Source organism: Brachyhypopomus gauderio, chromosome 4, assembly GCF_052324685.1.
Source record: "Brachyhypopomus gauderio isolate BG-103 chromosome 4, BGAUD_0.2, whole genome shotgun sequence".
In the NCBI taxonomy this organism is placed as follows: Eukaryota; Metazoa; Chordata; class Actinopteri; order Gymnotiformes; family Hypopomidae; genus Brachyhypopomus; species Brachyhypopomus gauderio.
In genome coordinates this window covers 35293599-35317071 of record NC_135214.1, presented here as the reverse complement: position 1 = coordinate 35317071, position 23473 = coordinate 35293599, and positions in this window count along the sequence as shown.

Genomic DNA, 23473 nt, shown 5'->3' with positions numbered 1-23473 from the left:
AGAAATGTCGGTTGCAGAGCCAGGTGAAAGAGAAACTCCATCAAAGCACACATTTCATATCTTTGTAAACCAAGGTTTGTTTTCGGAAAGAACGGGAAAGTCCCGCGATAAAAACCCAGCTCACTATCCTCAGTGAAACGCGATCAGAGGGAGGTCGCGGGGCCAAACTTTTAAAGACTAATGTTTATTTAGAGAAGTGAGCGCTGTCTATGAGGCTCGAGCGCAGCACTAATGCCTTTAGCAGACTCACCACACCACCGCTCGAGCCTGCCGCACGCGCGAGCCTGTCCTGGCTGCACGCACCACCGTGGCCCTCTCGGGGAACCGTGCATGTCAAAATAAAAAGCGAAGCGAACAAATCAAAATATTTAAGTTCCACACGTTTATTATTCTGCATTTTTTGTTTTGCACCATTATCCCGCTAAGCAAGCTGAGGTGACATCTAAAATGAATAGATGTATTGATGCTTGCACCCGCCCGCGCGCGCGCGATGGGCTACTCCATGGACGTGCATGTTTTCTTACAGTTTGTTAAATTGAATTAGATTCGCTAAGGAATCTGACCTCACAGCAGACCCGCGCATTTTCCAACTCCCAGGTTTGTAGTGTTTCGGGGTGTTTTTGTTTGTTCAGCTGGAATGGCCATCAAACTGCCAGCGACTGTCTTCCGCGTCTATCTCCCCACCTCTGCTGTGCTCTCCTCTGCGAAACGTGTTGCCTTGTCTCACGGTCCCGCGCCTCCCCACCCACGAGGCTGTGACCGAGGAACACCCACCTACACACACGCACGAGCACACACGCACTGAAACTGGAGCGTCTACAGACTCACTGTTATGAAGACGTTCTGATAAAACGGTTCACTCAGCCTTTGATATCTTTCTTAAAAAAAAGATCTTAAGCCGTCTTTGTCATCACATTGTGCTACATCATTTACAATTATGAATAATAATTATTTCATTAAAATAATATTTGAATATGTATCTCTAATTTGTAGCCTAATTAATTAATATTATCAGCTGGGGGAAAAAACAGTGACCATGTTTGAACAAAGTGTGGTCTTGTTTTATAAAAAAGAAAACCGTTCGACCGACAGTCCATACGGTTTACATAGGCCACCGAAAGTACTAAAACAACAGTCCCAGAGGGACATAGAGACCACAGGAGAGGTTCTCGTGTGAAGTGCTGTGGATGGGGAATGACAGATCGAAGCCTCTCTACCTCTCCATTTTCTCAGAGATGCCTAAATGTGACCTCACAAACGCACAGCGGAGAGCCCGCACAGATCGGCTCAGATACGGGCACAATAGACCGGGTTCACAAGATGGCTTCAGACCCTTAATATTGCACAGCACTCGAGAACCAGTCTCTCCTACCCTGGCCTCTTCTCCAAAATCCTGCTCGATATGGGACAACCGAACAAGGAGAGAGAGGGAGAGGGAGAGAGAGAGCAGAAAAGAAAAGAAATGAAAAGAAAGTGGTAGGGAGGAGAAGGGAAAGAATTTTATGTGTGAGGACAGAGGATTTGTGTGTGTGTGTGTGTGTGTGTGTGTGTGAGGCACTCATTAGTAACCCAATACAAGATAATCCAGCTTTGTGGCACCTTCACCCTTTGCAATATGATAAATAGGAGGAAGGGCTTACATATGGTTTTCACTCAGTAATGAAGTTCACCAAACGTACACTTCATCACTGCTAGATACTAAAAGGCCCAGACTGGTGTATGCTATTGACTTGAATCTACCATAAGAATCCACTCTGAGGATCCACTCTGAGGATCTACTCTGAATTTGCTTTCACTTTTGTATCTGTGGTGAGAGAGAGAGGGGGAGAGAGGGAAAGAGGGAGAGAAGGAGAAAGGGAGAGAGGGAGAGAGGGAGGAGGGGACTCTGTGAGAGGTTTGGAACGAGGCCCGTCGTCTCTGCTCTGGTTGGCCGTGACTGCGGCTTTCTGTCCTGCTGAGGTGAACGGGGTCAGCTGTTCACACAAGACATCTTCTATTACTACCAAACTGGGCCTTCAAACTGCACTGGAGGAGAATTAATTTACAAAAAAGATCAAAATGTGATAATTTAAGGGTCTAATTGTTCCACGTTTTAAAAGAACAGAGCGTATAAACAAACGTAAATATCTTCAGAATTCAGTTCTGAACTTTTTCATTTCAGTTTCAGAGCCTGTTGTTAAAGCCATGGAGGACGATATTGATAAAGACAAACTAACAGGATGTTAACTGTTCTAGTTCTTATCTTGACCAGGACGCTCCCAACATGTCTGATCTATGTTCCCACTCTGACTGGTGTTTTGGTGGGGACACACACAATTCTGGCTGTTTTTCACGATCTCAGAAGATGTTAATACCCTGTACAAACGAGTTCAGGAGCAGCATTCTACATTACGTCTCATACTCTCTTTTAAAATGGGAAATAACCACATTATCATGGTGCCTTGTTAAACTGTCTAGGTATCGAGTTTACTGCATGTGATGGTCCAAGACAGGTTTTTGCCTCGAACATTATGGTCACATGGTTATGTGGGCAGGCGGGTGTTGATTCTAAATAAACTCAGACTCTTCAGATGTGCTGTGTGTGGAGGCGCTAATGGTGGTCACGTACCCACGATGCCTTGCAACTTGGGCCCACACTTTAAACTTGGCTGATTGTGCATTTCCACATGCCAGCTGCAATGCTCACCAGGTCTTCTTTGGGCTCTAGGAGTGTCTTAAACATGCATCACTCCCTTGTTTTTGACTTCACCATCTAGACCTGAGGTGACCTGGGATTTAGACTAATAATCTATTAATCTTTTTTTTATAAAAGCTCTTTTTTGGTAAGTAAAGTGATCTCCTTAAGTCCATGTATGACTAATTCTCCTCCTCTTCTTTCTCCTGTTCCTAATTTTTAAAATGTAAAACGTGCACCTTCTGAAGGAGTGTGGGCGAGGAGTGCCTCTCACTCCCTGGTGAAGGGATCTTGGGTACCAAGGCCACTGTAGTGGTTTTAGTCCGCCCTAATCCCTCAGAAGTGCACACTGTCCGCGCGGACTTCTGCACCTCTTTAGCTCTTTGTGCTGCACTTGGAGACCCTTTCCCAAGCACCATGTCATGGAAGAAGAAAAAAAAAGTCTTTTTGTGTGTGTGTGTGTGTGTGTGTGTGTGTGTGTGTGTGTGTGTGTGTGTGTGTGCTTGCATGCATGCGTGTATATGTGTGGAGGGCTAAAGGTTCTGAAGTGGGTTGTGGTTTTCAGCTTCCAGGTTCAAAGTGAGTTGGACTGAAAAGCGTAGAAGATGATGAGTCCTCTCCAGAGCGCCTGATTTAAAAATGTTAGGGGTAAAGAAATAAAAGCTGGCCAGAAACAATGGCGGCCCCCGGGCACCGAGGAGCTGCAGAGAGCCTGAAGTGGCCCAAGATTGCAGAGAGCTGGGCGGAACAGAGGGGCATCTGGATACTCGCGGGGCGCTTCATAATGCCCCCGCATCATTAATAATACCCCAGAGTAATTTCACCCTGCACTGTTCCTTTGCTTTTTGTGACTGATTCATCGTGAAAGGCTATAGGGAAAGTATTTCTGTGCGTGTCCATGTGCGTGTGTGTGTGGGTGTGTGTGTGTGTGTGTGTGTGTGTGTGTTTGCCGCCGGCGGGGAAAGTGTCGGAGGTGAGGTTAAGTGATGTTGTTTAGATGTAACAGATGCTGAGTGAGTGAGTGTGTGTGTGTGTGTGTGTGTGTGAGTGAGTGAGTGTGTGAGCAATGGCGGGAGTGACTCACAGGCATCTGAAAGCAGGCGGGGTATGAAAAGGCAAAATCATGAATAGTGTAATTGGCTCCAAACATCCTTCTTCCAGCCGCACACGTCCAAGGCTGGAGATCTGAGGGTCATGTGAGGCGAGGGGAATATCGCATCAGGACCGGGTGTGACGCACACTCCAGAACACACCAGAAAACACCTTCATCTCAATGTGCTCCTCTACCTCAGATTCTGTATCTGTCTTAAGAGCAGTTTCTACCTTCCTCACTACGGATTCTTTCCTTCAGTGTACATGAATGTGTCCTTTTCACAATCCCACAATCCTTCACTCTTATATATATATTAGGGGTGGGCATAGATTTTTAAAAAGAAATCTAGATTAATCTCACTGAAATCTTGAAATTAATCTAGATTATCTATATTAAAATGGCTCATATGCGTGCTACCCAAGTAATGACTAAAAGTCAGTTTTTGAGATTCAGCTAAACATGAGATTTGAAATGTAAGCCAACATTTAGTACATTTAACCTGGACGTAATGGACGTAATTATATACACATACTATTTCATTTATTCTCTCTTTCTTTCTCTCTCACTTTCTTTGTCATCCTCCTCTTCCTTCAAAGCTGAACAGTATTATGGTAACAAGCACAGGAAGTTGTTGCCGGGTATTTTGTGTGCCCAGAGGATGTGGTGTGAGGTGCGGCCTGTGAAAATCGCCCCCCCTGGAGTGAGCAGATTGTCGGCAGTGTAAGAGGAAGTGAGCTGTGAGTCCGTCCCTGTTTTTCTTCCCCCCGTGGACCCGCCTGCTTGTGTCACAGCCTATTGTGACCTGGACAGATTGATGAGGAGCAGTGGCAGGAAACAGAGAGCTGAGGGGGAAATCATAATAACGGAAAACGCTCCTGCACTTCCGTCCTTCCCTCTGCCACTCTCAATCCACCTTTCTCCCGTATGTGTGTGTGAGTGTGTGATTTTTAAGCAGGGTCTGTGGTAGACAGGACCATCATGTCCAACAGTTAATGTCTGTCATGTTTAATGGGGACGTGTGGCCTGTGCTTCAAAATGTTTTCAGTGGCTTGAACGATGGTCGTTTCAGCTTCGGATGTAGCTGTGATCCTCCAGACATGAACATGTTCTCTGCTGTTTGTTTTCTTCTGTATTTGGGTGTCTCCAATCTTTTATTTACACAGATTTGATGCAAGATACACTCTGGCCTAGTCCTGCCCAACCCAGCCCAGTCCAGACCAGTCCAGACCAGACCAGCCCAGTCCAGTCCAGAACAGTCCAGTCCAGTCCAGTCCAATCCAGTCCAGTCCTGCCCAGTCCAGCCCAGTGGAGCAGCAGTAGGTAACATCCACCATGCAGAAGGTGCAGGGTGAAGCTCTGATTCACTAACACACTCTAATGTGTCTTGATTCATCCGTCGGTACACTGTATGCTTCCAACATACAGAACTGTGAAACACAATTTCTTTTTGTGAATGCATTTGTTGTAAAAGTTAAAATAAAGAAAGGTAAAATAAATACGTTTTGGGTTATTTCCCAATTTATTGTCATAATATGAACTCAGACTATATCTGACCTGAGATAAGTAAGTAAGATCCTTACTTAAGATCCCAGTGATAATATGAACTCAGAGTCACATTCTTGCATCTGAACTTGCATATTTCTGGTCCGGGTCTTGACCCTGGATGACCCAGGATAGGGTCTTTACCCTAGATAACTCTGGTTCGGATCTTGACCCTGGGTAACTCTGGTTTGGGTTTTGAATGTGTCATTTACATGTTCACTACTGAACAGGTGAAATTTGTGTATTTAAAAATCTCACACTGAAATCAAACATACTCAGACATTTTATTTTTCTGTGCTAATCCCCCCTGTTTCCATGAAGCATCAGAATGATGTTGGTTGGATGGTGTGGGGCTGGTGTTGGGCTGGTGTGGGGCTGGTGTTGGACTTGTGTGGGGCTGGTGTGGGGTTGGTGTTGGACTTGTGTGGGGCTGGTGTTGGACTGGTGTTGGGCTGGTGTGGGGTTGGTGTTGGACTTGTGTGGGGCTGGTGTTGGACTGGTGTTGGGCTGGTGTGGGGTTGGTGTTGGACTTGTGTTGGGCTGGTGTTGGGCTGGTGTTGGACTTGTGTGGGGCTGGTGTTGGGCTGGTGTGGGGTTGGTGTTGGACTTGTGTGGGGCTGGTGTTGGGCTGGTGTGGGGTTGGTGTTGGACTGGTGTTGGGCTGGTGTGGGGCTGGTGTTGGGCTGGTGTTGGACTTGTGTGGGGCTGGTGTTGGGCTGGTGTGGGGTTGGTGTTGGACTTGTGTGGGGCTGGTGTTGGGCTGGTGTGGGGTTGGTGTTGGACTTGTGTGGGGCTGGTGTTGGACTGGTGTTGGGCTGGTGTGGGGTTGGTGTTGGACTTGTGTGGGGCTGGTGTTGGGCTGGTGTTGGGCTGGTGTTGGACTGGTGTTGGGCTGGTGTTGGACTTGTGTGGGAACACCAGACTGGTGGTTTGTCTGCTCCTCATCAGTGTCTCCGCACTGTTAGAGCTGCTGTGGTCAGCGCAGGAGGACCTACTCACATTCATCTAAGAGCTTCAACACGTGCGCACATCTTCCTGGACTCAGGATGTATTTATGACCAGAGCACATTCATTTTAATTCAGTTTAAAATGTAAAATATTTTAGCTTCTGTGTTGAGTTACAGAAACCCCAGTCATTTAGTCATTTTCTGGCAACGCTTTAGCTGTGTGGTATTGAGTGAGTAAGCTGTGTGTGTGTGTGTGAGTGTGTGTGTTACACTGCATGTCTATATGTAGCATCTGTGTAAGTGTTTGTTGCCCACACTGTAAATCCATCTGTGTGTGTGTGTGTGTGTGTGTGGTACTGTAGGTACGCACGGGCCTGTTGTGTTGACACAGCAGTGATTTAAAAAGCCAGGCCGGTGTGTGTGTGTGTGTGTGTGTGTGTGAAGGGGGTCATGTTGTGAGGGTCTGTGTGTACAGATGCAGATCACACAGATGACAGGGGATGGAGAAAGAAAGAGAGGGAGAAGGTGACTGACAGATAGATGGAGAGAGAGAGAGAAAAGAAAAGACTGAAAAAGATAAAGAGGGGGAGAGAGACGGGCTAACATGGGAATGATGGTCTTCCCCTGACCCCACGTTGGCCCCAGGCATGTTCTCCAGGGGTTCCTCAGTTCTCTAGGGGTCCCTCAGTTCCTTAGGAAAAACATTTCAGCCCATCATGACCTATGAACCCCAAACTCGGACTGTTTATCTTGGCTGGGCAGTCTGACAGCTTTACTGATGTTACATACAGCCACACAGGGACGGAGAAAGAGGGAGAGGAATGGAGAGAGGGAGGGAAGGAAGCATGGAGAGAAAGAGAAAGAGAGAATTGTTTGGATGAAGAGAGAGAGAGAGAGAGAGAGAGAGAGAGAGAGAGAGAGAGAGAGAGAAGTGTTTGGGCGGAAAAGTTTTCTCAGATCCTAATCGCCACATTGAGGAGATGTTTAGTAGCTGTTCTTCAGAAAGGCAGCAGAGATCTTCTAAGGTTGCGGAGGGAGACGATGACGCCCACGTTCACTACCGGAGCCAACACGTCTGTCTCATGGCAGCGTTAGGAAACGTAACGGAGTTCACTAAAATCATTCAGTGAACCACTGTAACGTTTTACAGCCATGGAGGACAGAGCTCTATGAGGCTATCTGGATCAATGAAACACACACACACACACAAACACACACACACACACACACACACACACACACACACACACACACACACACACACACACACACACACACACACACACACACACACACACACACACACAGGAAATGTGCATGATCATGTTGAGTGTGGGTACGCTGCTCTTCAGAGGAAGGCTCCTTCTGCCTCCAGTGAGGATCTTTTATTCCCCTCAGTGGAGAGAAGAAAATTGCCCAACCCAAATATTGATTAAACAGGGTTTGGGGATATTTAGAGATGCCCCTGAAGATTCTACACACCGCAGGCCCAGGAGAAGGGGCCCGGCCTACTGAGTTACCTGTTCAAAGACAGATCTGCCCACTCTCTCTCTCTCTCTCTCTCTCTCTCTCTCTCTCTCTCTCGCTCTCTCTCTCTCTGTGTGTGTATTAGTGAAGTAGGAGCCGTCTTCTTTGTACCCATGGTGATAGTGGTCATGGTGATCGGAGCAGTCCTACTTCCCACAGGTGTGTTTGTCAGAAACAGCTGGACAAGCTGTAATAACACACACAAACTTTGATGCAGCAGTGTGTGTGTGTTGTTGTATTGTTTCGGATCAAGTTTCTCCGCCACACACCCCACCACATGCAGACCAGGGCCCAAGAGGTGTGAACGCACACGCACACACACACACACACACACACACACACACACACACACACACACACACCCCTAGTGATTGGGATGTAATTACCCTGTGATTAATCACCTCCTCTACGTGGCCTGTTTGGTTGTGCGCACGGACGTAATTTTGGGGGGGACGGGGGGGACATGTCCCCCCCACTTTTTCAAAAGCCGGTTTTGGTCCCCCCCAGTTTTTACGGTTAAAACCAAATATTTTAATAGCGACGAATCCATGTCCCCCCCACTTTTGAAATCAAAATTACGCCCATGGTTGTGCGGTTTGCCTGTCTTATTGGCTGCAGTGAGAACCTCTCTGATGCTTCGCTGATCTTTTCTCTTGTCCTGGCGCCCTGTGCTCTGAATCCTCTCCTACGGACACTTTCACCAGCTCTTCACCAGCTCTTCACCAGTGTGTCCAGGACATGAATTAACATCTAGGAATGAACCAAATCTCACAGAAATCCTGAAATTTCATCATAATTAAAAAACTGCAGCATTACTTCTGAAAAGCCAGTTCATGTGTACATATCTCCATGTGCTGATACCTCTGTGTGTTGATACCTCAGTGTGCTCATACCTCCATGTGCTGATACCTCCATGTACTGATACCTCCATGTGCTGATACCTCCATGTACTGATACCTCAGTGTGCTGATACCTCTATGTACTGATACCTCCATGTGCTGATATCTCCATGTACTGATACCTCAGTGTGCTGATACCTCTATGTGCTGATACCTCCATGTCCTGATACCTTCATGCACTGATACCTCCATGTGCTGATACCTCCATGTACTGATACCTCAGTGTGCTGATACCTCTATGTGCTGATACCTCCATGTACTGATACCTCCATGTGCTGATACCTCCATGTACTGATACCTCAGTGTGCTGATACCTCTATGTGCTGATACCTCCATGTACTGATACCTCTATGTGCTGATACCTCAGTGTACTGATACCTCAGTGTGCTGATACCTCTATGTACTGATACCTGTTTCTACCTGTTATGAGTCCTGCGTCTGCATCTTTTGACCACATACTGCAGCTTGGTGTCAGTAATAATTTCATTTAAATTACCAGTACAATCGACAAGCTCCATTTTCTCCTCTTGACATTGGGATGGTAAACAGCAAACCAGGCAAACCAACCAACCAACCAGCCCGTCCACACCAGATCTGACCTTCTCAGTTCTGATCTGGGCAACGTTTGTATGTGGTTCTGGAGTCACTTACGTGTCCTCTCTGATGTCAGTACCGCTCCACATGACTCAGTGTTGCCCTGACAGCTGGTCAGACGACAACACGTCCAGACCTTCTTCTCCAGAGAGGCAGCTGTCATAAGACTACAGTCGTCATGACCATCTTCATCCTCTTTCCTATCTTCATCTCATTATAATTGGAGTAATTATAAACATTATATTCGGAGGTGATGACTTCAGTATTTCTTCTAAATCAGGGTGGAGCTGCTGAAGTGTATCTGTCGTCAGTAAATATCTGTTTATAGTTTCTTTCGCTGTAACGCCGTAAATTTGCAGTTCATATTGCAAAAGTTGGTGGAAGTCTGAGTTCCTGCTTGAGCAAGTCACATTACTCTTCCTCTTCCTCTTCCTCTTCATCTATTATTAGATTTGCAAATGTTTACAATTTCACTCACTCCAAACAGACCAAGAATGTGATGTTAAAATATATTTATTAATTAGCTAAATGGATGCATGCACAGAATTTTGATGATGGCTTGCATGTGTGACCAAACATTGTGCAATCCACATTCGTTTTTGACCAGGAAATTTACCACTGGACAAGATCTGGTGGTCTTTGGACCTGACAACAGTTCTGTTACAAGACCTGAACGGACCTGACAACAGTTCTGTTCCAGGACCGGTCCAGATCTGACAACAGTTCTGTTACAGCTCTACATGATGGCAGATTTTCTTAAAGTGAAGTGCTACTCTATACCAAAGCAAAAAAAGTGAAGGCTACAATTAGCAGGCCGAGATGTTCTTTGCAGATGGTCAGTGCTGAGGTGTAAATGATCTCCAGCGAAGAGATGTTCTGAACATGGTGCTCAGACTCCAACACACTGCAATGTTCAGACTTCTGATCACCACAACAGTTTGTGGCTTATTCAGAGTTTAACATCTGGAGAAATTACTCATCCAGTTGCCCCTTCTGAGGGTCGGAAAGGGGATTTGAGGGGTGCTCACTGGCCCCCGCGTCACTGCCCCCCTGCCTCATGCTGTCAGTCTAACCCTAACTAACCTATGACCTCTGAAGACCCCAGCTCCCCCTGCTGCTGCGGGACTCCATCTCAGCATGGTTGTCTCTTTCTGCCTTCATGTCAAACACATCTGTCATCAGACGTCAGACACACACCAGGTCTCACCTGTCTTTATAAGAGAAGAGTTCACATCATGGTTTAAAGGAATTCCGTGTGAATCTCTCTCTCTCTTTCTCTCACAGACATATCTCTATCTCTCTCTCTCTTGATCTCTGCCACTCTCCGATCTCCCTACACCTTTTCTTTCTCTTCCTCTCTCTCCTTCACAGCTCTCTCTCTTTCTCACACTCTTCCTGCGCTCTGCCATGTGTTTTTAAAGAACCTCAAGCTGTACCTTGTGTGTGTTTTATAAAGTCTCTAATGTGCTGTGTTTGTATTTTTGCCTGGTGCCAGTTAAGGACACGCCCCCTGGAGGCGGAGCTGTTTGACGGCAGTAAACGCTGCGCTTTACAAGTGTGGCAGTACAGATGTGGTCTGGACTTCCTGGTGAGGTGCAGTCCCAGCATGCTGCAGAACTCCACCCTTGGGAAATGGAGCATGGTGTGTTCATTGTTCTCAGAGCATTGTGTAAGCGAGTCATGTGGAGAGGCATGGTGTGGGCGGGGCTCTGGTGTGGGCAGGGCTCTGGTGTGGGCGGGGCTCTGCGCCGCACAGGGACACCAGTGGCTTTTGGCAGGAGTCTTTAATCACGCAGGGCAGCATTTACGGTCTTTCTTAACTTCCAACCTGTTCCATCTGTTGTTTAAATGTATTTTGAAAAGTACCATGAGAGTGTGATAATAACAACAATAACAACATCAATAATAATAATAATAATAATGATGATTGTGATAGTAACAATAATAATGATAACAACAGCAACAAAAATAATAATAAACTAATCATTATTCTAATTGTTGTTTATTTTAGGATGATGATGATGATGATGATGATAGTAGTAATAGTAGTAGTAGTAGGAGCAGAGTATTCAACAATTTTACTCAAGTAAAAGTACTGTTACTTGAACCAGTGTTAATTTTGATTTTATGATTGGGTTAATTTTGATAACAATTTTTTATTTAGTTTTAGTCTTAGTCTTTTGACTAAAATGTCATTTAGTTTTAGTCATAATTTAGTCATTGGATTTGTTTTCAGTCTTAGTCTAGTTTTAGTCGACTAATTATCATTAGAATTTAGTCGACTAATTATCAAAAGAATTTAGTTGACTAAAATATAAATGGAGTAATAGTCATTATATACACTTGCATATAATGAAACATTTATTAACCAGTTACAGAATATTATTGTTTGTATGTGCAATATATACAAAAACAGATTTTCAAACTTTATTGACCTGAACTTATAGTTATTGAGCATAACAATAACAAAATATTAATGATCAGTAGGCCCGCTCTACCTGAAAACATGGAGTTTATGAACAATACATATTACATTCAATATAAAACTTGGTGCCGTTAAAACAACAATGCCATAGCCCGCAGATATCGTTTCATTTGGTGTATTTTTCCCGACATCACTGTCCCACATGGTTTACACACCGTCTTCTCAAAAGCTAAATCTGATCGGATTGAATGTTGTCGCTGGCCAATATTTTCGTCTCGTTTTTAGTGCTAGTACTAGTAGGAATAGTAGTAGTAGTAGTAGTAGTAGTAGGGGTAGTAGTAGTAGGAATAGTAGTAGTAATAGTACTAGAATTAGTAGTAGTAGGAGTAGTACTAGTAGGAATAGTAGTAGTAGTAGTAGTGCTGCTATTAGGAGTAGTGTAGTAGTAGCAGTAGTAGTAGTAGGAATAGTACTAGTAGTATTAGTAGTACTACTACTAGTAGTAGTAGTAGCAGTAATATTAGGAATAGTACTAGTAGTATTAGTAGTAGTACTAGTAGTAGTACTAGTGGTAGTTGTAGTAGTAGTAGGAATAGTAGTATGTAGAAGTAGTAGTACTACAAGTAGTTTTAGTACTAGCAGAACTACTAGTAGTAGTACTTGCAGGAGTATTAGTACTAGTAGCAGTACGTAGGAGTAGTAGTAGAACTACTACTAGTAGTTGTAGTAGTACTACTACTATTAGTAGTATGAATAGTAGTACTACTTAGTAGTAGTAGTACTAGTAGGAATAGTAGTAGTAGTAGGAATAGTACTAGTAGTATTAGTAGTAGTACTAGTAGCAGTACTCGTGGTAATTGTAGTATTATTAGTACTAGTATTAGTAGAGTAGGAGTAGAGTAGGAGTAGTAGTATTACAAGTAGTAGTACTAGTAGTAGTAATATTAGTGGTAATAGTACTAGTATTATTAGTAGTAGTACTAGTTGGAATAGTAGGAGTAGTAGTACTACAAGTAGTAGTACTAGTGGTAGTAGTAGTATTAGTAGTAGTACTAGTAGGAATAGTAGTAGTAGTAGTTCTGGGTAGATAGGCAGTCATGGCCTGGTGGAAGGGAACTGGTCTTGTGACCAGAGGGTCGTGGGTTCGATACCCAGACCTGAGGCAATGAATGAGGTGCCCTTGAGCAAGGCACCTAACCCCATCTGCTCCCCGGGTGCTGGGTTAGGGCTGCCCACCGCTCTGGACATGTGTGATCCACAGCCCCCTAGTAGTCACTAGTGTGTGTGTGTGTGTGTGTGTGTGTGTGTGTGTGTGTGTGTTTGTTCTAACTGCAAAGATGGGTAAAAAGCAGAGGACAAAGTTCGATTGCGGTGAAAAAATCACAATTGACAAAATATGGCACACATTTTAGTTCTACAAGTAGTAGTAGTACTAGTAGAACTACTACTACTACTACTACTACTACTACTACTAGTAGTAGTAGTAGTAGTAGAACTAGCAGAAGAAGTACTACCAGGAGAAGCAGTACTAGTAGTAGTAGAACATGTAGTAGTAGTAGTAGTAGTAGTAGTAGTAGTAGTAGTAGTAGAACTAGTAGAAGAAATACTAGCAGGAGTAGTAGTACTACTAGTAGTAGAACTAGTAGTAGTAGTAGCAGTAGTAGTGGTTGTAGTAGTAGTAGTAGTGGTAGTAGTAGAAGTAGTAGCAGAAGTACTAGCAGTAGTAGTAGAACTAGTAGTAGTAGTAGTACTGGTAGGAGTAGTAGTAGTAGCAGTAGTAGTGGTAGTGGTAGTAGTAGTAGTAGTAGTAGTAGTGGTAGTAGTAGTAGAGCTAGTAGAAGAAGTACTAGCAGGAGTAGTAGTAGTACCAGTAGGAGTAGTAGTAGTAGTAGTGATAGTAGTGGTAGTAGTAGTAGTAGTAGTAGTAGTAGTGGTAGTAGTAGTAGTAGTGGGAGTAGTAGTGGTAGTAGTAGTGGTTGTAGTAGTAGTAGTGGTAGTAGTAGTGGTGGTGGTAGTAGTAGTGGTTGTAGTAGTAGTGATAGTGGTAGTAGTAGTGGTGGTGGTAGTAGTGGTAGTAGTAGTGGTAGTAGTAGTAGTGGTAGTAGTAGGGTAGGGCTGGGTATTGATTCAAATTCCAAGAATCGATCCAATTCCGATTCTGAAGATTAAGAATCTATTTATTTCGATTTAATCTGATTTAGTCGATTCGATCCGATTCGATCCAATTCGGGGTTTAGTGTTACTAAAAATGTATTTGAGCTGTTTCCTGACTGTGTACAGAAGCAACATGTTAAAACTAGTATTATATCGATATTAATCAGCAAATAGTTACTGGTAGTTGGTAGTTACTGATGGCTGGAAGACTGGTGAAAAGGGTAATCATAAATCTACCTTCAAGAAAAGTAATCCAGGACAATAAACAGAGGACATCTTTGAGGTGTCTATATCTGCAACAGTGGACTCCTACTGGGACACGAACCAGTGCATTATTATTATGATTGAAATAATTAAGAATTCACCTAAAAGCTGTTGCTACGAAATGCATTTTTATTTTAAAAGTGCTCACACTTAATAAACTGAAAGTATAAAATGTAAACATGTATTTTTCTTTAAAGTGAGAATATAAGAACAGAACTGTCACGTTGCAGTCCCCGACCCCTCCGTTTTGGGCGTGTGTTTACGTCGTCTGCGTCTACTCGTCTGCGTTTATTCGTCTGCGTCTGTGGATCTCCGTGGGTGCGGGTGCGTCTTGTGATCATCCGTCTCACCTGTGGCTCGTCTCGTCTTCACGTGGGGTTTATGGGGTTTGTCTATTTAATGTGCGTTCGCGCAGTGTCCTGTGCTCGTCGTTGTTGGAATAATACATGTTCGTTGTTAACGTGTTTTATGTGCACTGTCTGCACTTCCATAAATGTAATAAACAGTGTTGGGAACGTTACTTTAAAAAAGTAATTAGTTATAGTTACTCACTACTTGTTCAAAAAAGTAACTGAGTTAGTAACTGAATTACTCTATAATAAAAGTAACTATTTGCGTTACAGTTTAAAAAAGTTATATGCCAATGAATAAGGATTTTTTTGAAAAAGCAGTTTTTACAGTCAGTTGAAATGAGTAGATCAGAAAGGTGTTTAACTTTTGATATTTATTGCACATCCACAGACCAGTGCAGTATAAAATCCTTTAATATCCCAAATCTTTGTAAAAAAAAAAAAAATAGTAAACAGTTACACTATATAAAGTGCATTTACATCTATCAAATTAAATTAAATTCTCTCAATCTGAGACAACTGTTTGTTCACAACAGAAGTAAACTTAACAATACAACCTCTATTCCTAATTAAATAATTCAAATACCCAGTCTGGTAGACATTCAGTAAACTTCAAGTATTTTCTTAAATAATGTTTATATCGCCACCTTGAAAATGCTAATTTTCTTCGGCTTGCTCCTGACTCGCCATTTCTGCCTCTTCTTCGTTTGTGTCGTGTGCTTCGGCGCGCGTGTAAAAACACTGGCTCTGATTGGCTACCATAACGCTGCCTTAGACAATCGCTTATTGACTTGTTAAGTTAAACAGGTGTTACACCGAGAACTGTGACCTATTGAGATCTGTTACTTCTCTATTATGGAGCTATTATAGTGTCACCAGAACCTGAACCTGAAATCATTATCACTTGAAAAAACAGTCTGTAAAATCCTCGCAGGTATGCAAAAATTCGAGTTAAAATTCAGGTTCAGGTTGAAATTCAGGTTCGGGTCGCAATTCAGGTTCGGGTCGCAATTCAGGTTCGGGTCAAAATTCAGGTTCGGGTCGTAATTCAGGTTCGGGTCGAAATTCAGGTTCGGGTCGTAATTCAGGTTCGGGTCGAAATTCAGGTTCGGGTTGAAATTCACGTTCAGGTTGAAATGCGGTTCATCCGGGATACGTAGGATGAGCAAACAAACAGAGCTAATCAAACTGCATCTGGCCAATCACAAAACATATCAGAGGTCATTAAGAGGCGCGTCTTTCTGCTAAATTTCCTGTAAGAGTGCGGTCCCTGTTTGGCGTGTAAGTAGCACGAAAGTGACCACTGTGCCACCCAGAAATGGCACCTTGTGGCAGCTGCCACATAATCGTGGCACTTAGTGTGACCAGTGCTGCGTGACTGTGGTCTCCGTTGTCCAGAAACGCCGCCTGCCTCTGCTGACAGACATCTAAAGACTCTTGGGTGACTCTGCGTATCGGCCACTCGCTTAAAATCATCCCGACGAGCTCCGAATCGCCATTTGTTGAAATGAAGATGGTTCATAACTTTTGTTTAAAAATTATGTTGAGTGAAATACTAGCCGACATCCAGCTAGACAGCTCTATATTACTAGTTCAGAATACTGTTTAGCGATAACGTCGAATTAAGATTATAGGAGGGTACGTGAATCTACAGTGGTAGACCGTTAACGACAGCACTAAATTTAAAGGGTTTATTATTATAGATGTATGGTTATCAGTGAATGTTCCTACACGCCATCAGCGTCATTTAAACCTCTGCGAGCGAATGGCATCGCATTTAGTATTTGTGCAATTTGTAGTATATTTCGCTTTGTATTGGTTTCTATTGTTAGTCTAGAATGTCAGCCGAGCGGCTCCCGACATAATCATTAAACAGCATCCTGAACTCGTAGTTTGGAGCTGTCGGTCAGCTCCGAATCGTTCACCCAACATAAATTAACAAACAAAAAATATAAACCATCTTCATTTCCACGAATCCTACAAATGCGATGCCACTCGCTCGCAGTGGTTTAAATTACGCTGATGGCGTGATGAACGTTCACTGACGAACAATCTGTAATAAATCTGTTTTATGTTGTGACGTGGGGGTGAAGTGTTATCAGTGGGAGGACACTTGCTGAGAAGAGCATTTTATATAAGGGGTTTCACATTTAACATTAACTTAACTACGTTAATATAATAGAAGACACAAGGACAGCACGATCATGATGAGGCATGACTAAACTAGACGACACCACAAACCACTACAGCGACACAACACGGATTTATATTCGCGGATATATATTTATATTATATAAATATATTTATTTATTTGTTTATTATTGAATATTTGATTATTCTGCTACCTCCTGTTATCGCTGAACTAAACTTTCGGCACGAGACTTTCAGCGCGAGCTCTTCAGCGCGAGTTCTTCTGTGCGCGTTCATGTACGTTGCTCCAGAGTTTGAAAAAACACAAGAACAAACGAATTACTTGTTATATTCCTTGTTGACACTTGTGGAAGATATTTTACTGTAGTTGGCTTCGTTTTTTTGTGTTGTTGTATGTCAAATGTAAAACAAAGTTCAAACTTAGCGCCCTTGGAAGCAGAAGGAGGTAGGAAGAAAAATTGTATTAATCCAAAAGAGTGATTTATTTAATTTAAAACGAAGGGAGATGTGATTGTTGTTTTGTTTTCAGTAAGAGCTGCGGCTCATAACATAAAGTTGAGTTCATGTGCAAGTTTGCTAGGAGTGACGTATTTAAAGTTTGGACCCTGTTCTACACATTATCTGTGAGGTATGGTGCTAGGGCATTTGTGTTTATTTTTTATTTTTTGCCACATTTTTTAGTTTTCACGGTGTCAAATGTCGGTGGCGAAAGGAGGAGAGAATAAAGATACACCAGTCGAAGCTCCGAGCATTGTTTGTGTGATTAATCCAAGTGGTCCGCTACACGGATGACTAAAGCGAACATACCAGAGAACGAGTACAGATAAACACGAAAACACTCAAACTTACTCTGTGGCGTGCACAATTAGACCCCAACTCTGCCCTTTATCAACGAAAGTGCCCTTTTGAAACTTCGTTTTTTATTATTATCGTTTTACTGAGGTCGGTTTGAAATGATCTTTTGAAAACCTGAGCGATTAAAAACAATGCCCTGAAATGCGCCACCACCTCGCACACACCCGACCTCTCTCTTCCTTTAACACCAGATGCGCTGCAGCAGCAGTTCAGTTCAGCGAGTGGAAGGAAGCGTCTTCAGCACAGCACACACGGTCACAGATAGACTTCTTCTCCCGTCCCCACCAGCCAGGTCACATACAACGTTTTCTGTTGTATACGTTTTGTTAGGCAACATAAATTAACACATTCGTTTGTGAAAGAAGAAACGGGAAGTTCCCCATTACCTGTGAAAAATGTCCATCTGCATTCGTGTAATGACAACAGTCAGTAGCCTATAACTCATTCTCGTACTTTTTGGTCTTTTTACTGTCTTAATTGTAGGCCTATATTGATTTACTAATTGCAAAATATATGCAACAATGCCTGCAGACAGTGGAGGGTAAACAGAAGTTAACTGAAGGACAATGACTGTATAGTTAATATTGGATATGGATTTTATCAGTTGGCGGTGTGACTTTTTCCATTGAAAACTCACGTTTAGAGAATGTTACTAATAAAAGTCAAATTTCATTCAACATGCGCTTGTAATTTTTTTTATAATGAATTTAGATTAGTGGTAGACAATGAGTGGCAGTAGCCGCTCGGTGGTTGATGGCTGATGCTGCGGTGTTACGTGAACTGTGGATTTTGGGGAGGTTATTTTCTCTTTCGGTTAATTTTGGTTTAACAGGTGGATTGCCTCGGTACGGGTGGATTCTGTCGGCCAATCGAAGATCGTGATTTGGATGAGGGGGAGGATATTCGGCTTCATAATCTGCATGACGGAGTTGCTGGAAGTTGCCGGGAGGCGACGCGAGCATTTACTGCCTTTACGGTTGTGTGTGTGACTTTTGAGAAACTGTAGCTCATGATTCTCATGTGAGAGGTGAGGGTTTGTGCGATAGCTTTTGTCATGAATTGTCATGAATAGCGTTGTGAAAATCGCCACCATGGAGTAAGAACGTAGTAGCATGTGCACAATTATAGACACCCATGCAGGGATGTTTTATAAGAAACACCAGTATAGAGGCGGGCACCGTGTATGTATATTTGTTTGAGATTATCGTCGTAGATATATTTTCTTTATTTATGTTAGTAAGGTGTGAGTCTTGCTTTGTTAACTTAGTGTAGTATATTTTGTTTGTTTCTTTTCTTTGGTTCCGTCTACTGCTCCTTTCCTTGGTTGGTTTATGGTCAATCGTGTATTTTTGTACGTACGTGTCTGTTCAGTGTTTTGCTGCGTAGAAAAGGCTCTTCTACCCATTACCACTCTGCAGTAAAGAGTTTTCTTACGTATCCGTCTGGTTTTCGCGTTCTTCTTTAATTTCATCTTGTCCACTACGCACATGCTACTACCCCACACACCCCAAACCTAGACCCATGACATCGTGGGGTTGTAACAGACGCAATCTAGACTAACAATAGAAACCAATACAAAGCGAAATATACTACAAATTGCATAAATACTAAATGCGATGCCATTCGCTCGCAGAGGTTTAAATGACGCTGATGGCGTGTAGGAACATTCACTGATAACCATACATCTATAATAATAAACCCTTTAAATTTAGTGCTGTCGTTAACGGTCTACCACTGTAGATTCACGTACCCTCCTATAATCTTAATTCGACGTTATCGCTAAGCAGTATTCTGAACTAGTAATATAGAGCTGTCTAGCTGGATGTCGGCTAGTATTTCACTCAACATAATTTTTAAACAAAAGTTATGAACCATCTTCATTTCAACAAATGGCGATTCGGAGCTCGTCGGGATGATTTTAAGCGAGTGGCCAATACGCAGAGTCACCCAAGAGTCTTTAGATGTCTGTCAGCAGAGGCAGGCAGCGTTTCTGGACAACGGAGACCACAGTCACGCAGCACTGGTCACACTAAGTGCCACGATTATGTGGCAGCTGCCACAAGGTGCCATTTCTGGGTGGCACAGTGGTCACTTTCGTGCTGCTTACATGCTACTTACACGCCAAACAGGGACCGCACTCTTACAGGAAATTTAGCAGAAAGACGCGCCTCTTAATGACCTCTGATATGTTTTGTGATTGGCTAAATGCAGTTCGATTAGCTCTGAGTTTGTTTGCTCATCCTACGTATCCCGGATGAACCGCATTTCAACCTGAACCTGAATTTCAACCTGAACCTGAATTTCGACCCGAACCTGAATTACGACCCGAACCTGAATTTCGACCCGAACCTGAATTACGACCCGAACCTGAATTACGACCCGAACCTGAATTTCGACCTGAACCTGAATTTTAACTCAAATTTTTGCATACCTGCGAGGATTTTACAGACTGTTTTTTCAAGTAATAATGATTTCAGGTTCAGGTTCTGGTGACACTATAATAGCTCCATACTCACTAGTCTGGGCAGCGGTCCGCTCGCATTACTGTTAGTATATCAATATATAGTAACGCACCGCTTTTAATGACCAGTAACGTCAACGGCGTTGTAACGACAGGAAAAGTAATTAATTATATTATCCCGTTACTGACAAAATGACGCCGTTACCTAACGCCGTTATTTTTAACGGCGTTATTCGCAACACTGGTAATAAACGCAACGATTTGGAAAGTGCAAAGGATTCTGTCTCGTCCATCGCCTTGCGCCCAACGTTACAAGAACATTTTAAACTTTTTTAAACTGTAAAAACACTGGGTAAACTGTCAGTGACATGGACTAACTGTAAATAGTCACTGACACTGGATAAACTGTCCTGTTTTAAGATTTCCAATTTGACTATTGTCGTTACCGGCACTGTCCGACGCCATGTTGTTTTACAGTTAGTTAGACCGAGCACGCCTGCGTGAATTCAGTGACGAGGCGGGGGTAAAAGTTCATTGGGGGAAATGTAAAAAATTATTTTAATTTTAAAAAATCGATCTTTGGACGTACGAATCGATTATCAGATCATCATATGCGAATCGATTCTGAAACGGAAAATCGATTTTTTCAACACAGGCCTATAGTAGGGGTGGTAGTAGTAGTAGTAGTAGTAGTAGTGGTAGTAGTAGTGATAGTAGTAGTAGTGGTAGTAGTAGTAGTAGTGGTAGTGGTAGTGATAGTAGTAGTAGTGGTAGTAGTAGTGGTAGTAGTAGTAGTAGTAGTGGTAGTAGTAGTAGTAGTAGTAGTGATAGTAGTAGTAGTGTGTGCTACTCAAATGAGGGAGGGGAAACTGAGACAACAATGCACATGAATAACATTTACTAAAATGTTATGAAGACAAAGACCAACGGAGGTAAAAAATGCAGGGAACAGTCCACTTACACTAATGAGGGGAGAAGAAGAGAGACTGAGAGACAGAGAGACAGGGAAACAGACAGACAGACAGAGAGACAGGTGAAACTGACTAATGGAGGGGAAGTGAACAAGGGGGAGTGGCAAGACAACAAGGGGGAGTGGCAACACGACATCAACAACACCACAAGTGTTGGACCTTACCACTGTAGACAGGTTCAGGGGAGAGTCTGCTATTCTGTGACAGTAACTTTCAGAGTTTCAGAGATCTAGCTTCTGTCCCTCGTGCTGCAGGGTTGAGCTTGAAGGCTCCAGAAGGCCTGAAGGTCCATATAGAGTGCGTGGACATCCAGGATTAAATCTTACATTTACATTTGTACTTGAATTATTCCACAAACATTAGCACCATTCAGACTCACTACAATGACCACATTTCTCACAATGACCCAGTGTCTTTCTGAAGGCTGAAGCAGCCACCATTTTCATCCAGAGCCAGTGTATTTCCCATCCTCCCCTCTCTGAATGAGCGAATATGGTGTGGTGTCTTTGGACCAGCAGCAGTGCCTAACAGACGCTGTGGTAAGGGTAACAGAACAGGGTGGTAGGTTAACAGAACTAAGGTTCCTCCGGCATCCAGACACCCCACCCCCACCAGGTTCCACCTCACCCACACACCCCTAATATCACCTGTGTTATTTATTTAGTGTTTGTCAAGTTTATGATAGCTGTGGAAATTATAACATACGTGTTACACATTAGGAGTTTGAGTTTGACATACAGAAGGGAGAGAGAGAAGGAGAGGGGGAGAGAGTAAGAGAGATAGTGAGAGTGAGTGAGAGAGACAGCAAAAAAGAGGAGTGGAGAGATAATGGTAGAAGGGTTTTTTTTTTAAAGCCCCAAGAATATCACTCTCCCAAGAATATCATTAAGCGGGGAGTGTGGGGAGTGTTGTGAGAGGGGGCGCACTGCTGGGATCAGAGCCCCTGGCTTCATGGAGTGGGTGGTTTATATAAGCCTGCTTCCTTAAGTGTGAATCAAGTGACATATAGCCCCCACACATCCTCCCACACACACCTCAATCTAACCACAAGTGGATGCCTGGGACTGTTTGTAACGCAGTAGCATCCGTCCCCTAAAAGCTGGGCTTGTTTGTGTACTGGCACTGGTGCAGGAAGACAAGGGCCCGATCAGACAAGGGCCCGATCAGACAAGAGCGTGATCAGACAAGGGTCCGGTCATACAAGGTCCCGATCAGACAAGAGCCCGATCAGACAAGAGCGTGATCAGACAAGGGCCCGATCAGACAAGAGCGTGATCAGACAAGGGCCCGATCAGACAAGGACTCTCCTGCTCACATACACACATACAGACACTCTCTCTTTCTTTTTGCCCCTCTCTCATACACACATACACACACATACATGGAGCACCGCCTATGACCGCTTAGACAGATAAGATACAGCGGAAATCTAGGATGGAGGGATGGAGGGATGGGTTGTTGGAGAGAGAAACAAATGTGAGAGGAGAAAGAGAGACAGTGACAGCTAAGAGGGCATTCTGAGGCCAGCCCTGCCAGGGAGAGAGAGAGAGAGACAGACAGAGGGAGAGACAGAGGGAGAGACAGAGGGAGAGAGAGAGGGAGAGAGAGAGAGCAGAGCTGAGAGCTGGGTCTCTATCTGCTTCTGCACATCTGTGGGATCCATCAGGCACAGTGCGGCGTGTTGGTGTTTGCTCTGCTGGCCGGTCTGGGCCCACGCAGTAAAGCTGGCTTCGAGTTTCGCCGGAGTGCGGTGGGGGGTCGTCTCCTGTTGACGCTTGACGATTTAGTCAGGTGTGAGCGTGCACTTTCCAATTTGGGGGGAAATAAATTAGAAGTGATTTTTTACGAGGGCTGTGTCCCCAACACCCCTCCCATCAGAATCCCCCTGCTGTGACCTGTCAGCCCGACTGATGTGTTTATAAAGCACAGTGCAGTAGGAGAACAGGGCTCACACACACACACACACACACACATTCTCACACACAGATTCTCTCTCTCTCTCTCTCTCTCTCTCTCTCTCTCTCTCTCTCTCTCTCTCTCTCACACACACACACACACACACATTCTCACACACATTCTCACACACAGACATATACACACACACATTCTCACACACGCACACACACACATTCTCACACACACTCACACACACACATTCTCACATTTTATACTTTATTTGATTCCATATACAGTAAATAACATCATCAGGAAACAAAATATTGCTAAAAAACATCCAGCATGGTATACAGTTAATTTCTCAAGTGCGATTTCAAGGATAAAGAAAACAGCGCCTTTTCCAAATGTGCAGACTCCCGATAATTGCTGAGATTGAGCAATATCTCACCACCTGTTTGGCTTTTGTTTTGCACACACACTCTGACACACACATACACACACACAAAAACACACACCCACACTCTCTTACACACACACACACACACACACACACACACACACACACACACACACACACACACACACACACACCCTCACTGGAACACGAACACACACCAACACAGACACCTCAGCCACACACACACACACTTATTCATTTCTCCACAAATAC